Raw genomic sequence first — 15820 nt, forward strand, 5'->3', positions numbered from 1 at the left:
CTTGTACGTTTTGTGCGCACACAGAACAAGACCCCCCACACGCACACACAAACACACACACAAACACACACACACACACACACACACAGCTTGAAGTACAGAATACGGAATGCTGAATATCAGCAGGGGGGCAGATTGTGACAGAATGTCATGCGTCTGTGACGGTGTGTGTGTCCTGTCACTGTGACCTGATTGATCATGCACCCTTGCTACTTGTATAGGGGAGATCTCTGTTTGGCTGACTGGTTAGCGCACGTGACTTTCACCCGGGAGTCTGGGGATTGAATCCTGATTGGACCATTTTTTTAAATCTGCCACAGATCTCTCTGAAGAACTCACAACATTGATGGCTTCAGCAACGCTGTGCCACTCTGTGGATTTTCTCTTATTTGTTTTGCCTCACCCACAGGTACCTCAGTTTCTGCTTGTGGAATAGCGCTTCCTTGATCTGCGGTTAATGGTGGAGCGCTTCAATGAGCCGGCTTATATGTATGCAGGAGATCCACAAGGCACTTTGCATTGATCATTTATGGCAAAAAGTGGGCATGTTGAAGGCGGGATGTGACTAAAAGCAGCTGAGAACCTTTCTCGTTAGTCTCTAATTTATGAAGCGGAGATTGCGTGCAGTTGTGCGTACTCCATGTTTAATAGATCACAAACCTACTAGGCGTAAGTAATTTTTTTTGCTGAGCTTAAGTACGGTTTTAGTAGGGATTCTACGCAATGCTTGATAAATGAGACCCCAGCTCCTTCAGATAAACTTATGAAAAATATTTGATTTAGTTTGCAAGGAAATTTATGTAAATAAACTACTTACATTTCTCACTTGTACCCTATCAAAGATGGACAGTTGCAAATAAATATGGCAATAATAAGAAAATTAAAGGCTATTTTCTTTTCTTGGCTTGAAGGTCTAAAAGGGGTTTAAGTGAAACAACTGATGCATTAACACATCTTACAGTTTATTTTTACACATCATTTAAACTCTAAAGGTTTCTGATACAATGTGAAAATATAGAGGATAAAGTATGGCTGGAGCAAACTGATCCTTAGTACTTTAATAGGTGCAAAACAAACAAAACTGACGTTTCGACAGATTATCTGTTGAAACGTCAGTTCTGTTTGTTATGCACTTATTAAAGTACTAAGGACCAGTTAGCTCTGGAGAGAGGCACACTGCTGTGCAGCACATCTGGAGCAAATCAACAATCAAGACAGTTTAGCCTTTAAAAGGCAGAACTTTTCAATCTTTCTGGGGTGCAGGTCTGTGCTGTTGTCCCATTGACTGTGGCTTTGTGTGCTCTGAAATGAACTTGTGTACTCCTGTGTGTTTTCTGACCAACTTGTTTTCAAGAGAACTTTAACTGCTTAGAGTGCGAATGTTTTATGTGGTCCTAAATGACTGGTGGAGGTAATATGCCATTTGTTAGGTCTGTTTCTCTCTGGTATATTGACTCTGGCCACCAGCCTGGCCTCTTCAGGTGCAGGAGCCAGGATCACCCAGCCCCGCTGATCAGCCTGACTGTGACAGCAGTGTCTGTCACCTCATGGACATGGTCTGCTGGTAGTGTTTTCTGTGTTCTGTCCAGGATGGCTGGTTGATGTGCACACAATCAGTCTTCTGTTTATGAATGTATGTGTTAATTTTGTGTTTCTGTTTTGAGTTACCAGTGACTTGGGAGTTTCCCATGGAGTCTCACACCTGCAGCTCATCTCCTCAGGAAGCCTAATCGGCACTCCTGGGATCTACCAACTCCCAAGGGAGGGGAGATTCATGTTTATGCTTGTGTTTAATTTAATGTAGATGTTTTCTGTTATGGATAGGAAGTTTGTAATTATGATTTAGTTATTTGAGTTACCTGAATTGATTAGACTGGTTAGTTTGTGTGTGTGTGTGAGGATGTGTGTTAATTGTATGTTAATTGTTCCCCACTTGTATGTACAGTGGTCTGATCAGCCACTATTTAAGTTGAACCTGGTGTGTCTGAAAGGTCTTGTTTTCTGGAGATGGTCTTGTGCTGTGATTGGGTTAAAGTTTCTGTTACCTGTGAAGCTGCTCCAAAATAAAATGGAGGTTTTTGAGTCTCATGAGTAGTGCGTCTCTGGCTGGTTTGGGCCAGTCCCTGACAACGACACCGCCCCTCCTTCTCCTCTCTTCCAGGCTGCTGAGGAGCACAGCTGAGCTGAATCCCTCTGATGATCCACACCTGGGATAAAAAGGCTGGGCCTTCAGCAGTCTGGGAGGCAGCAGTCTAGGGGTTCTGCTGTTCTCCAGGCCTTACGCTTTGGTTTGATGAGTTAAACTGTCCGAAGGTTAATAACGTAGTTTACCGACTTAGGGATTTTAAAACATTCAGTGTTTTTGTTGTGCGTTGGTTTTTATTATCAACTTTGAGATTTGTTAAAACTCCTTCAGTTTCGGTAAAACTTTTAACAGAGTTTTAACCAGGTGTTTTAATGTTGATAATTCATCCTTTATGCACGGTCCGTAAGATTTAAATGTAGAATAACTTTTAAAAATGTTTTTGACCATCTGACCCAATTTTATTTAAAAAAGTAAATATTCTTTAATATTTCAATTTTCTCCTAAGTCCCTCCCCTGCCCTGTACAGCTCCGCCAATATTACTGCAAGCCTAACGCGTTGACCAATAGCGCTGCATTACCACCAGGGGCAGCTGTCAATCATCGAGAACGAGCATTAGATCTCAGTGTGAGCATGCACAAGCACAACAGTGTCACGCGCCTCATCGGCTCACTGTTTCATGATCTACGCGGCCTGAAATCGGATGAAGTTGGCAAAGTATATTTTGGACAGGTAAGTTATTGTTTTTCGGATAAATTTACTTCTTTCTTTCACTGAAAGAAGTAATAGAGCAAACAAGATTTGTATGCTTAGTGTCCTATTGGCTAATGTAGCAATAGCTTGAATGCTAAGTCAACATGAATCGATGTTAGTCTTGAACTATTTATGCTATATTTGGAAGAATTTTGAGTAATGAAAGGGGATTTTAGTTGTATTTTTATGGGAGCTAATGATTAGTGTGGCGTTTAACTATAAGCCATATCAGTACGAGGCTGAAGTTAGCTTCCGATTCGGGAAACCGCTAAAGGGCCAATACACCCAATTTTTCTCTACTCTGGCCATCTTTAATCTGCTCTAGCTCACAAACTACAACAGCCACACTGTTCAAACCTGTTCTAGATTATTCTACTATAATAGCAGATAAAATAAAACACAGTGTGGGATTTGTGAAACCTGTCCCTCATTTGTGAAACTTCAACAAAGCCAGATTTATGCGTTTTTTCAGCATCTGGCCAACGGTGGAACAGCTGTTTTGCCTCTGTTTTAAGTTGGCGGTGGATTATTAGAGAGAGAGAGAGAGAGAGAGAGAGAGAGAGAGAGAGAGAGAGAGAGAGAGAGAGAGAGAGAGAGAGAGAGAGAGAGAGAGAGAGAGAGAGAGAGAGAGAGAGAGAGAGAGAGAGAGAGAGAGAGAGAGAGAGAGAGAGAGAGAGAGAGAGAGAGAGAGAGAGAGAGAGAGAGAGAGAGAGAGAGAGAGAGAGAGAGAGAGAGAGAGAGAGAGAGAGAGAGAGAGAGAGAGAGAGAGAGAGAGATATCAGGGCCAGTTTATGGGTAATAGGGTCATTCGAGACTAGATAACAGAGGCCAGAGAGCAACACAGAGGTAAAAGCAGCCAGGCTCACCAGCAGCCTCAAGGCCCAGCAGCCAGGCTCCACCAGTAGCCTCCACGCCCAGCAGCCAGGCTCCACCAGTAGCCTCCACGCCCAGCAGCCAGGCTCCACCAGTAGCCTCCACGCCCAGCAGCCAGGCTCCACCAACAGCCTCCAGGCCCAGCAGCCAGGCTCCACCAACAGCCTCCAGGCCCAGCAGCCAGGCTCACCAGTAGCCTCCACGCCCAGCAGCCAGGCTCCACCAGCAGCCTTCAGGCACAGTAGCCAGGTTCCACCATCACCTCAATACCAGCCACCTGATCCAACAATCAGGCTCAGCCTGGGGCTCCAGGCTCCAGATTCACCGGCAACCAGGACTGAGAGAGAGCAGCCAGGCTCTCCAGCAGCCTCTAGGCCCAGCAGCCAGGCTCCACCAACAGCCTCCAGGCCCAGCAGCCAGGCACCACCAGTAGCCTCCACGCCCAGCAGCCAGGCTCCCCAGCAGCCTCCAGGCCCAGCAGCCAGGCACCACCAGTAGCCTCCACGCCCAGCAGCCAGGCTCTCCAGCAGCCTCCAGGCCCAGCAGCCAGGCTCCACCAACAGCCTCCAGGCCCAGCAGCCAGGCTCACCAGTAGCCTCCATGCCCAGCAGCCAGGCTCCACCAGCAGCCTTCAGGCCCAGCAGCCAGGCTCCACCATCAGCCTCCAGGCTCATCAACCAGGCTCCACCAGCAGCCTCCACGCCCAGCAGCCAGGCTCACCAGCAGCCTCAAGGCCCAGCAGCCAGGCTCCACCAGTAGCCTCCACGCCCAGCAGCCAGGCTCCACCAGTAGCCTCCACGCCCAGCAGCCAGGCTCTCCAGCAGCCTCCAGGCCCAGCAGCCAGGCTCCACCAACATCCTCCAGGCCCAGCAGCCGGGCTCTCCAGCAGCCTCCAGGCCCAGCAGCCAGGCTCCACCAACAGCCAGGCTCCACCAGCAGCCTTCAGGCACAGTAGCCAGGTTCCACCATCACCTCAATACCAGCCACCTGATCCAACAATCAGGCTCAGCCTGGGGCTCCAGGCTCCAGATTCACCGGCAACCAGGACTGAGAGAGAGGTAAGCCTAATACAATGGCCCCTCCTAGAAAAACAGAGAAACTCGAGGAAGATATGGAGGAAATTAAAAAATCATTGAATTTTATGTCAGCCGAGCTGTCTAAGCTAACAGTACAACAGGATCAACTACTGTCATTAATGGATGAGGTTAAGACACTGAAATTCAAGCTTGCAGAAAAGGACAAGAAGATCATGGTATTGGAACAGAGGGTGGATGAACTGGAGCAGTATACCAGAAGGGATGACTTGGTGATAACTGGTTTGGAAACAAGACATAGGACTTATGCCAGAGTTACTGGAGATAGAAACACAACTGAGGATGCTCCACAGGAAGAACTCCAGTCACTAGAACAACAAGTGTTGAGCTTCTTGCACAGTAAGAACATTCATATCCAAAGTGATGCAATATCAATCTGTCATACCCTTCCGAGAAAGGCAGACAAATTAAAACCAGTCATCATAGTGCGATTTACCAGTAGGAAGTACAGAAATGAGTTGTTGAGGCAAGCAAAAAAACTGAAAGGTACAAATGTGTACATAAATGAACACCTGACGAAAAAGAATGAAACAATAGCCAAAGAAGCAAGGGTGCTGAGAAAACAAAAAAAAATCACAGCCACGTGGACAAGAAATGGTGTTGGATGGATTAGAGAGCAAGAAGGTCTAAATGCAAAAATGATCAAAGAGTTGAAAGATCTGGAAGTGTTGCAGGGTAAAAGATGATTTATTGTGTAGCACTGACTAAATAATGGATAGTGGAAACAGTTTAACAATGGATATGGAACTACAAATGAATTCATGAAGAATAAATGGATTCCCATGAGAAAATATATGAACTTGACAGTAAAATAGACGAAAGTTTATTTGAGTTAAATATAAATAGTAATTATTATGCAGAAGATCAGCTAAATAGTGGGTTAACTAACAATGATTCATTATCAATCATACACATAAACAGTAGAAGTTTAGTTTCCAAGATGTCAACAATAAAGGACTATTTAGGTAAATTTAAAAGTAAATTCAAAGTCATTGCCATTACTGAGACTTGGCTTTATGATGAAAGGATGACTGAAGTACAAATAGAAGGGTATGAACTTCATTTTGTAAATAGAATAAATAAAAGGGGTGGTGGTGTTGCCCTGTACATTAACAATGATTTAAAATGTAAATTAGATAAGAAAATGACTATGATGGAAGATAATGTTATGGAAATGGTAACAGTGGAAATTATCAATGACAGATCAAAAAATATAATAATCAGTTGTGTATATAGAGCACCCGGTTCTTGCATCAGGTCATTTACAGATAAAATAAATGAGTTTGTGGATCATATTAAAAACAAAACATTGTTTATGTGTGGGGACTTTAACATTAACTTAGAACATCCTGTGGCTCTTAGAACATCAAGTGATTTTTTTGATATGATATATAGTTTAGGTTTGGTTCCTTTGATAAACAAACCTACCAGGATCACAACCCAAAGTGCAACAATAATTGATAATATATTCACTAATAGAAAGGAGGACGTTGTTAAAACTGGGATATTGATGACAGATATTAGTGATCATTTACCTATTTTCGTAGTGTCTAAATATCACAATAACAATAAAAATATCATAAAACATAATTGTATTAATTATAAAAGAAATAAATCAGTTAAAGCCCTGGAGGACCTAAATAAAGATCTTAAAATGCAGAACTGGACAGAAGTCTATGTCAGTGATGTGAACAATGCATATACATCCTTCATGAAAATACTGCTGAAATCGTTTAACAGTAGTTGTAAATTAATTAAAATAACAGGTAAAAGGGACAACCAACCATGGATGACTAATGGAATTAAAAATGCATGTGCCAAAAAAAATAGTCTGTATATGAGATTCTTAAAGTTACAAACAAAGGAAGCCGAAGACAGATATAAAAAATATAAAAATAAATTAGTAACAATAATTAGAAAACAGAAGAAAGAATACTATGGTGAGCTATTGAATAAGAACAAAGAAAACATCAAGACTACATGGGGAATAATAAATAATGTGATTAACAGAGATAATACAAATGCGAGACTCCCAAACTACTTTGTAAAGGACAATAAAGACATTTATGAAGTTAAAGAAATTTCTAATGAATTTAATGATTTTTTTATAAATGTAGGAAGGAGTCTGGTGGAAAGCAAACCAATAATTCACGATACAATGAATACAATACCTAGAAATGTCAATAGTATTCTCCTTGACAAAGTAGATCAACAAGAAATAAGAAACATTGTAAAAAACTGGGGAAGCAAAAGATCAACTGATTGTGATGATCTGGACATGGTGACTGTAAAAGCTATAATTGAATCTGTTATTGAACCATTCACTTACATCTGTAATCTGTCACTATCTACAGGAGTCTTCCCTGATTTAATGAAAATTGCCAAGGTGGTTCCATTATTTAAGAGCGGTGATAAACAGAGTTTCACTAATTACAGGCCAGTGTCACTGCTTCCACAGTTTTCCAAAATATTAGAAAAAGTGTTTGCATTAAGGTTGGACAAATTCATTGACGAAAATTCAATTTTAAATCATGAACAGTATGGCTTTAGGACCAAACATTCAACAGCAATGGCAGTTATGGATTTAGTAGATAAAATTTCATCAGCAATTGACAATAAAAACCATTTCATTAGTGTTTTTATTGACTTAAAAAAGGCATTTGATGTCATTGATCATTCAAGGTTACTTCTTAAATTACACCGGTATGGAATAAGAGGGGTGGCGCATCAATGGGTTAATAGTTATTTACGCAATAGAAAACAGTTTGTTCAAATAAATAATGCTAAATCTGAATTAAAAGATATTTATTATGGTGTACCACAAGGGTCAGTCCTCGGACCTAAACTGTTCATATTGTTTATTAATGACCTGGTAAATGTGTCGAATTTACTTGGCACAGTTTTATTTGCGGATGATACTACATTGTTTTATTCAGGATTAAATATACATGAAGTAACTCAAGTGATAAACAGTGAATTGATTAAAGTAAAAAAATGGTTTGATGTAAATAGACTGTCACTGAACCTGAACAAAACAAACTATATACTGTTTAATAACAAAAGAAGCTGTGATGTATCTTTAATGATAGATGGAATGGAAATTCAAAGGGTAAAAGAAACCAAATTTCTTGGAGTCATGTTCGATGAGAGTCTCACGTGGAAATCACATGTAGGTTATATAAAGGGGAAAATTGCCAAAGCCATAGGGGTATTATATAGAGTCAAGTTTCTACTAAATTTGTCGGGGTTGTTAACATTGTATCACTCACTGATTGAACCATATTTATTTTATTGTTTAGAAATTTGGGGAGCCACTTGCAAAACTTTTACACAACCATTGATCATTTTGCAAAAAAGAGCATTGAGAATCATTAATAACAGTAACTATAGAGATCACACTAATCAATTATTCATTAGATACAAAATACTGAAATTTCCTGACTTGGTAGAGTGGAAAATATTGCAAATAATGTACAGAGCGAATACAAGTAATCTACCAACTAATATTCAGAAAATGTTTCATAAGAGAGTAAGTGGGTACATGTTAAAAGGAACTGATGTCTTTGAGAAACCTAGATTCAGAACCAAAGTGAGGGAATGTAACATTTCTGTAAATGGTGTAAGATTGTGGAATGCCATTAACAAGGAATTTAAAGAATCAACTACACTTGCAATATTTAAAAAATGTATAAAATCTAATGTATTTAGTAATTATGAAAAGAAGAATTATAATGTCAAAGATTAGACGTGAAAATAATATAAAGTGACCGAGGTTATATTGTGTTTGTTTGGCGGATAATTTTATTTCGTAAAAAGGGGCCGAAATCATAAGATTTTTTCTTCTGTCTGCTCCTTTTCATTCAAATGTTTTTTTTTCAATATGTTAATGTATCCTGTATTTGTTTGTGTTTATTTTATACATTGTGAATGAAATAAAAAGAAGCAAAAAAAAAAAATAAAATAAAATAAAAAGATATTCTGGAAATGGGATAACGAATGACTATAAAAAATGTATAGAAACAAATAAGTAAAACTATATTTTATATAGCGCCTCTCAAGATAAAACTCTTAGGTGCTTCACAACAAAATTAAAAATATTAAAATAAAAATTTATATTTTTATTTTAAACAAAGCTTATGAGAAAAAAATAACGTGTTTTTAAAATGTAAATAGACAGGAAATTATTTGTAAAGAAGGAATTCAGTGGATACAAAGAAATGTGTGATAAGTAGAGGGAGAAAAATAAGGAGAGGGTGATGATGACGCCCAATAGATGAGGTCTATTACCTTCAAATGACAAAATATGTATTGATTCTAATCATATTCTTGTGCTTGTATTTTATTTTCATAGGGATGATAATTTGGAGGAGGTGATGGAACAAGGTGAAACTGAAAATGAAGGATCTTCACAAATGTAAGTATAAGGATTTGTCTGTATACGGCTGTCACATTTGTCAGGAAAAGTAACCAATAATTACTTTTGTAGGTTATCTTGTGTGGGAATTGAAAAAACATTGATGAGGAAGAGTACAATAATATTCAAAACTGTGCAAGTATTCAGATGTTAACAAAATGTGTCTAATTTTCCATACTAAAAACTTTTTTTTTGTGTGTATTCAGGATAGTCATCAGATGGCACATGGCCACCAGAGAACCAGAAGTTGATTCGTCTTCAGAGGAGGACAAAACCATCTAGATGGACAGCGGTGATGAGGACGACACACCTTAAATACACATAAGGTAATTCCTTTCATTTAATTTAAAACACTTTTTCAGCTAATTTGTTGGATACTACAAGTTATGGCATGTGTCATTTCAGATACCATAAAATATTCAACAAAAAATCTAGATGCTGGAGGCTGTATTCTGAGAAGGTGGCAAAAGACTACTCCTACATCCCAGAGATCCAAACCATGATCGTCAACCAACGTTTGACGAGCAAGAAAGGTCTTCCTCGACGCTACAAGCTAAGGCTTGAGGATCCAAGGCGTTACGGTTTGCTGTCCAGAGTCCCTGCACCATCAACAGAGGAACTTCTACAACACCTACGGACTTGCGGTGATGGTAAAATAAAACATTATCTGCCTTACATCTTCCACACAATAGTCTATTGCTAATTGAGTTTATTTTTTATTTACAGGTAAAACTTTGCCACAGACATAGGTGTTGGGGGAGGCAAGAGAAAACCCAAAACATTATTTTTGTGTTTCCTGTTAAGGTTAGGGTTTGAGATGATTGTGGGCATCTCCTTTTTGCACCACGTCTTGAGGATGCAATGGGAGGTTCAAACTTCCTCAGAGGATTCCTCAATCACTGAAATCTAAATTGTATTAGAATTTTTAAATAATTATACTAATATAAAAATTACTCTAGCATACTCATCAACTTTGACACAGATCAGGTTTACATCTAGTCCAAATTTGGGCTAAACCAACAATAAACAAACTATGAAAACAACCATGATTATAGGAGGGCTACACAGAATGCAGTGTTTATTCATGATTTCCACATAAATTATTTTTATGCTTTGATATATTCATCCCATCATGAATGGCAAAGCAATTAAAAATAAGCTAATTACTCGTAATAAATGCTAACAATTTGATAGGATTGATTTTATTTACAATATAGATTGTCAACTGTCACTGGTATTTTAAAATATATTTATAGATATTCTTTATAAAATGCCTTTTGTAAACAATAAGTGTTTAATGTGCTGGTTAAAAACAACTGTCTTACCTCAGATAACTACTGCTAACACTACCTCAGCTCTATTACAAAGAAGCAATGCTCTGGTGTTGACTCGGCTTTTTCTGCGCGTGCACATTAGCAGGTGTGGCTTTCGGCTCTTTCAGGAAGGGCGGGGGAGTGAGCAACAGCCGTTCGAATTTAAAAATCTCTTCACCCTGACGGTGTCATCTTACGGACTATGCCTTTAAGGCACTTAAAAAAAACCTTTTTTTTCCAACAGCAGTAAAACAAACCAGTAAAAACATTTTTACAGGACATTTACAGATGCACAAAACACAAAAGACACCAAATTAATTTAAAGGTGCTTATATCAGTCAGGTTAAGGCAATCCAATACATTGTAAGTAAATACAATTTCTTGAGTTACAAATGAATTTTAGCATCTCATACTCTTTGTGTGTTTTGTGTGAAAAATGTCTACAGTTGTCTCGTGACACAGTCTGAGGTCGTAATCACAATACCCGATGGAGAATTGACCCTGTGGGAAAACCAGAACCAGAGCTTATCATCCCGAGGAAACCGAAATTTAGGAATGAATCTTTGAGTATGAATGTAGTCCCACCTTAGGCTTCTTGAAGTAATCAACCCTCTTCCAATTTTTATAATCCAACCAGTGTCAAACCTAAAAATAAACAATTTTATTAGGAATGTTAAACGCTACATGTAGGTTTAGCAGCAAGAGAAAACACCTGATCTCCCTGTCATGGACGGTGGAGAACTGTAGATTCTCTCATGATTAACGATAAACTTTTATCATCCAAAAATTGGATCAACTCCGCATATGTTTCGGCGTTCTTATCAGTGTCTTCGTCATCTTCTTCCTCACCTTCAGGCACCTCCGACTTTAAGATGACATCTTTCAAGCCTTGCAATCGGAGATGACCGAGGAACTTAGTTTCCCATAGTTCATACTTTCTTTCATCTCCATCAAAATGCAAACGGGAATATCGACTCCCCGACTCTGCTGCGTGTCTTCTCATGGTGCGTAAAGACGCTCACTCACTCAATCTGTGTCAAACTCCTCACACCTACTGGTGACTCGCTGATTCAGGTACGCCGTCCTTCCTTCTCTGGTTGCAGATTCCTTCCGCCGCTCACCTGGGCCCATAACCTGTTAGCAGAGTCGCTTTCGGGCTGCGCCCTTGTACTGGAATTTGAGTGGTAGCAAATGAGAGAATCATACAGTCTTCTTTCATGAAGGGGGACTCCACCACTGCACCTCCGCCATCTGCTACCGCTTGTGACAGACAGTCCTTTTCCACACAGTGGGTGGAGCCTTACCCGTCCTTTTATTCTGACATGAGTTCATTCATTATAACTTACACCTGTAGACACTCAATCCAACAAACCCCGTCTCATTACTGAGAGTTCCGTTACCAGAGCCTTTTGCTTTGGGCGACCGGAGACGGTAAAGCAAAACCTGCATCAACACAGCATTTAATGTTGGAACATAAATTCTGTCTTGAAGCAGGAAAAAAGAAACCGTCAGAATAAATAATTATTTCTAATTAAATTCATTTTAGTATTTTATAAACGTTTTACAGATTTAGAGCCTCCTTTGACTTTTATGCTTTTCGTTAACTTCTCGTTCTTTTATGATGTTTATCCGTTCTTTAGTCGCGGTCAAACGCATCGTAATTTTGTTCTGCGGTGAATCTTAAAGTTATGTTGAATGTAAATAATCTGAGTCTTTATTGCTTTAATTTAACAGCACAGTAACTTGTTAAAATATTCAAGTTAATTTGAATCATTTACATGTTTAGACTATATTTTATTAGCCTTTAATATTTTAGTATTTATTGTTTAACTTTTGTAAAGAGCTAATTTTAAACGCGTGCACATTTAAACACTAAAACCTTTGTTTGCTCCGTCTGTGTCAGAGCGCTGCTGTTCAGCTCCTTCCTGGTTCCTGCAGGACCACAAAGCCCAGAGAAGCTCAGTCCAGCAGGACGTGAGGACACAAACAGACACAGAGAGCTCCTCCTAAACCTGGAATCAAACTTTTCTACAGATATTTAGAACAGTTTCTTGTGACAGAACAGTTAGTGAAACAGAAAGGACCTGATGAAGATGATGTTATGATGAAGATGATGTTATCGTCCTTGTCTTTCATACAGATCAAAGATCACCCCAGCTTATGCTCATGTCACCAAGTAAACGTCCCATTTCTCACTAAGACCTGCTCTATCTGCTCTACCAGATTATCAGAAGCATCACTGTAGTTGTAGTTTTGCCTCCATCTTCCTGCCCTCCTTGGTCTCTTGTTTATCTTCTACCACCTCTCACCATCCATCTCAGGTGGGATCTTGTTTGCTCCGATGGCCTCTTGTGTTCCAGGCTTACATCTTCTAGTGAACGTCAGAATATCATATACTAATATATATGCATGTGTGTGTGTGTGTGTGTGTGTGTGTGTGTGTGTGTGTGTGTGTGTGTGTGTGTGTGTGTGTGTGTGTGTGTGTGTGTGTGTGTGTGTGTGTGTGTGTGTGTGTGTGTGTGTGTGTGTGTGTGTGTGTGTGTGTGTGTGTGTAAACCAGACTGCCTGCTCCATCAGATGAAAGGATATGCTCTCAGAACCAAAATAAAATAGAAGATTTAGCAACCAGACACAGAAGCCCAGGTGAAACCGTCCACATCAGCATCTCCATTTCTACCAGCTCCAAAAACACACATCTTAAATGATAAAACACTAAACTCAGCCAACGGATGAAGACGTCCTGGTGCCAGACGCTACCTAAGACATCACCAGTTCAGATGACTTGATAAAACACTTGGTGACTAAAACAAACATCTGGTGACCTGGTAAAAAAAACAGTCCTGGTGCAACAAGCTACCTGAGACAAACGTTTCCAGTCGACCAGTTCAAGAAAGAAAGAAAAAAATGATCTTCAGTGACGCTGCACTGGAACAAAAAATATATCTCTAGTCTGAGTCCGAGTCGTCCCATCTTGATCTCTTCGGTGGGATGTACGGGAAGCGCTCTCATCCTCTTCTGGCTGGATCCAAGGACCGAGGTTGAAGGAGTGGGTTCTTCTATCTCCTGGACCTCTTCAGCGCTCCCGTGGGCAGGCCTGGGATCTTCTGGAAGCTCTTCCGGCGGGACCGGAGGAGCTACCGGCAGCCAGAAGTCTTCTAGTGGTGGAAGCTGCTGGTCTTCATCGCTATCCAGAACTGAGCTACCATAACCAGAGTCCTCACTAGAAGCCATAAAACCTTCTAAAGCTGACCACAGACCCTCAATAGCAAACTCTGCCTCTACTGGAGGAGCCTGACCATGACCCACAAACACATCATCATCAGGAATGTGAAGGGCTGGGTACCTACCTTCATCTTCATCGAGAATCCGGATGACCTCAGGGGCCCCTGCAGTCGCAGGACGCTCCACGATGAAGATGCCTGTGAGGACAAAACAAGAGACATTAAATCCACTTGTGTCATAAAACAGTTATGAAAAAGCTACAATGACTTGTTTACAATACAAGAGATGTGTGTCTGCATCTGCATGTGTGCACAAGACACACTTTACTAGTCTGGTTGTTTTTGGGGTTTAACAGGTTAAAACAGAGTTCTGCTTTTACTGAAAAAGTTTCCATTTTTAATTTATGTGATTGTTTTATTACTTATGTTTCATGTTTATAGCTGATGCATTTCTAAAAAGATGTAATGTTTTACAGCTTGTAGACACAACACTGCTCAAATAAAGTTGTTTTAAAATGGGCTCTATAAAAATAAACAGAAGACTCATTAAACTGGTGAAAAGTGTTTAAAATAGATTCAAACGGACAGAAATGCATTTATAAACCTGAGAACCAACTCAGAGAACACATCAAACTTTCTACTTGGTTAAAACAGATGAAGTCCTTAAAGATCAAAGGTCTCTAGTTCACTCAGATTTATGGAAACAACTCATGTTCACCGATGCTAACAGGCCGAAGCTAAAGCTAGCTGTGCGTTCTAGCATGTTCTACGTCATGACGTTTCATACCTGATTCATCTGTTGCTATGGTCACGAAAAAAACATGTTTTTGTTTGAATACAAAACATCTGATGTATTCAAACTGGAGATTACAAAAGCACAACGGCACTAAAAGTCCTCACTGCTATTACATAATTAGCTAAGTTACCGTTCGAAAACAGCTGCAGTAATAGCTTCTGTCCACCAGAGGTCGGGAGAGACCCCTCGGGTGCACCTGCTGCAAAGAGACAGGTTAGGAATCTGTGCACGCATGTGCGTGTCTACGTCATAGAATTAGAACGTGCTCGTCTATAAAAGCTCATGGAATTTTTAAAAGTCTTTCTTTCGAACTTGCGCTAGAGCAGCACTTGGTCGAGAGAGTCGCTTGAGATTTGCTTCAAAAGTAGCCCTTGGACGAGCTTGGAGAGCCTCTGCAGAGCAGAAATCGCTGAAGAAGTTTGTGGCTAGCTGAAGAAGACCCGAGAACCAACCTACCAGAGAGGTGTTGGTCTTCCGGGAGGAGCGCGGTAAGCTAACATCAGTTAAATTCTCCGTCTGACTTATTTCATGTTTCCTAAAGGACAAACTAATGAAACATTATTATAATGTTAAATTCGTGTATTTGAGAGACCGAATGTGTGTTTAAAATCACATTTGGTGTTTTACTCGTGAACAAGACCCCGAGATACTTGAACTCCTCCACTTGAGGCAGGACCTCTCCACCGACCTGGAGTTGACAAACGCTCTTTTCCGATCAAGAACCATGGTCTCAGACTTGGAGGTGCTGATCCTCATCCCAGCCTCTTCACACTCGGCTGCGAACCTCCCCAGCAAGAGCTGTAGGTCGGAGCCTGATGAAGCTAGGAGGACCACATCGTTCACATAAAGCAGAGATGAGGGTGCGAGATCGACAGGCGGATTGGTGCAGCGTCTGCAGTGATGCGGCCGCTGAACCGGTTAGTTGTGGGGAAGAAGGAGCTGAGCCGGAAAGCAAGGCTCTCGGTTTCCCGCCCAGTCCTCCCCTATGGTCACAAGCTTTGTGTAATGACCGAAAGGACACGATCGCGGATACAAGCGTCCGAAATGAGTTTTCTCCGCGGGGTGGCTGCGTCAGCCTTAGGGATAGGGTGCGGAGCTCGGACATTCGGTTGAGACTCGGAATAGAGCCGCTGCTCCTCCATATCGAGGAGTCAGTTGAGGTGGTTTGGGCATCTTGTTAGAAGGCCTCCTGGACGCCTCCCTGGTGAGGTGTTTTGGGCATGTCCTGCTGGCAGGAGGCCCCCTGGACGACCCAGGACACGTTGGAGAAAG

General features: G+C 40.8%; 1 long non-coding RNA gene across 1 annotated transcript; it reads left to right on the plus strand.

Moving 5' to 3' along the window:
* The first annotated feature begins 9061 nt into the window (after positions 1–9061).
* On the plus strand, positions 9062–10254 carry LOC129166757 (uncharacterized). Its single transcript, XR_008565658.2, has 4 exons — positions 9062–9218; positions 9425–9544; positions 9624–9868; positions 9945–10254. It is a non-coding gene; the product is annotated as an uncharacterized lncRNA (long non-coding RNA).
* Positions 10255–15820: the final 5566 nt, after the last annotated feature.

This window comes from Nothobranchius furzeri, chromosome 12 (assembly GCF_043380555.1).
Source record: "Nothobranchius furzeri strain GRZ-AD chromosome 12, NfurGRZ-RIMD1, whole genome shotgun sequence".
Classification (NCBI taxonomy): domain Eukaryota; kingdom Metazoa; phylum Chordata; class Actinopteri; order Cyprinodontiformes; family Nothobranchiidae; genus Nothobranchius; species Nothobranchius furzeri.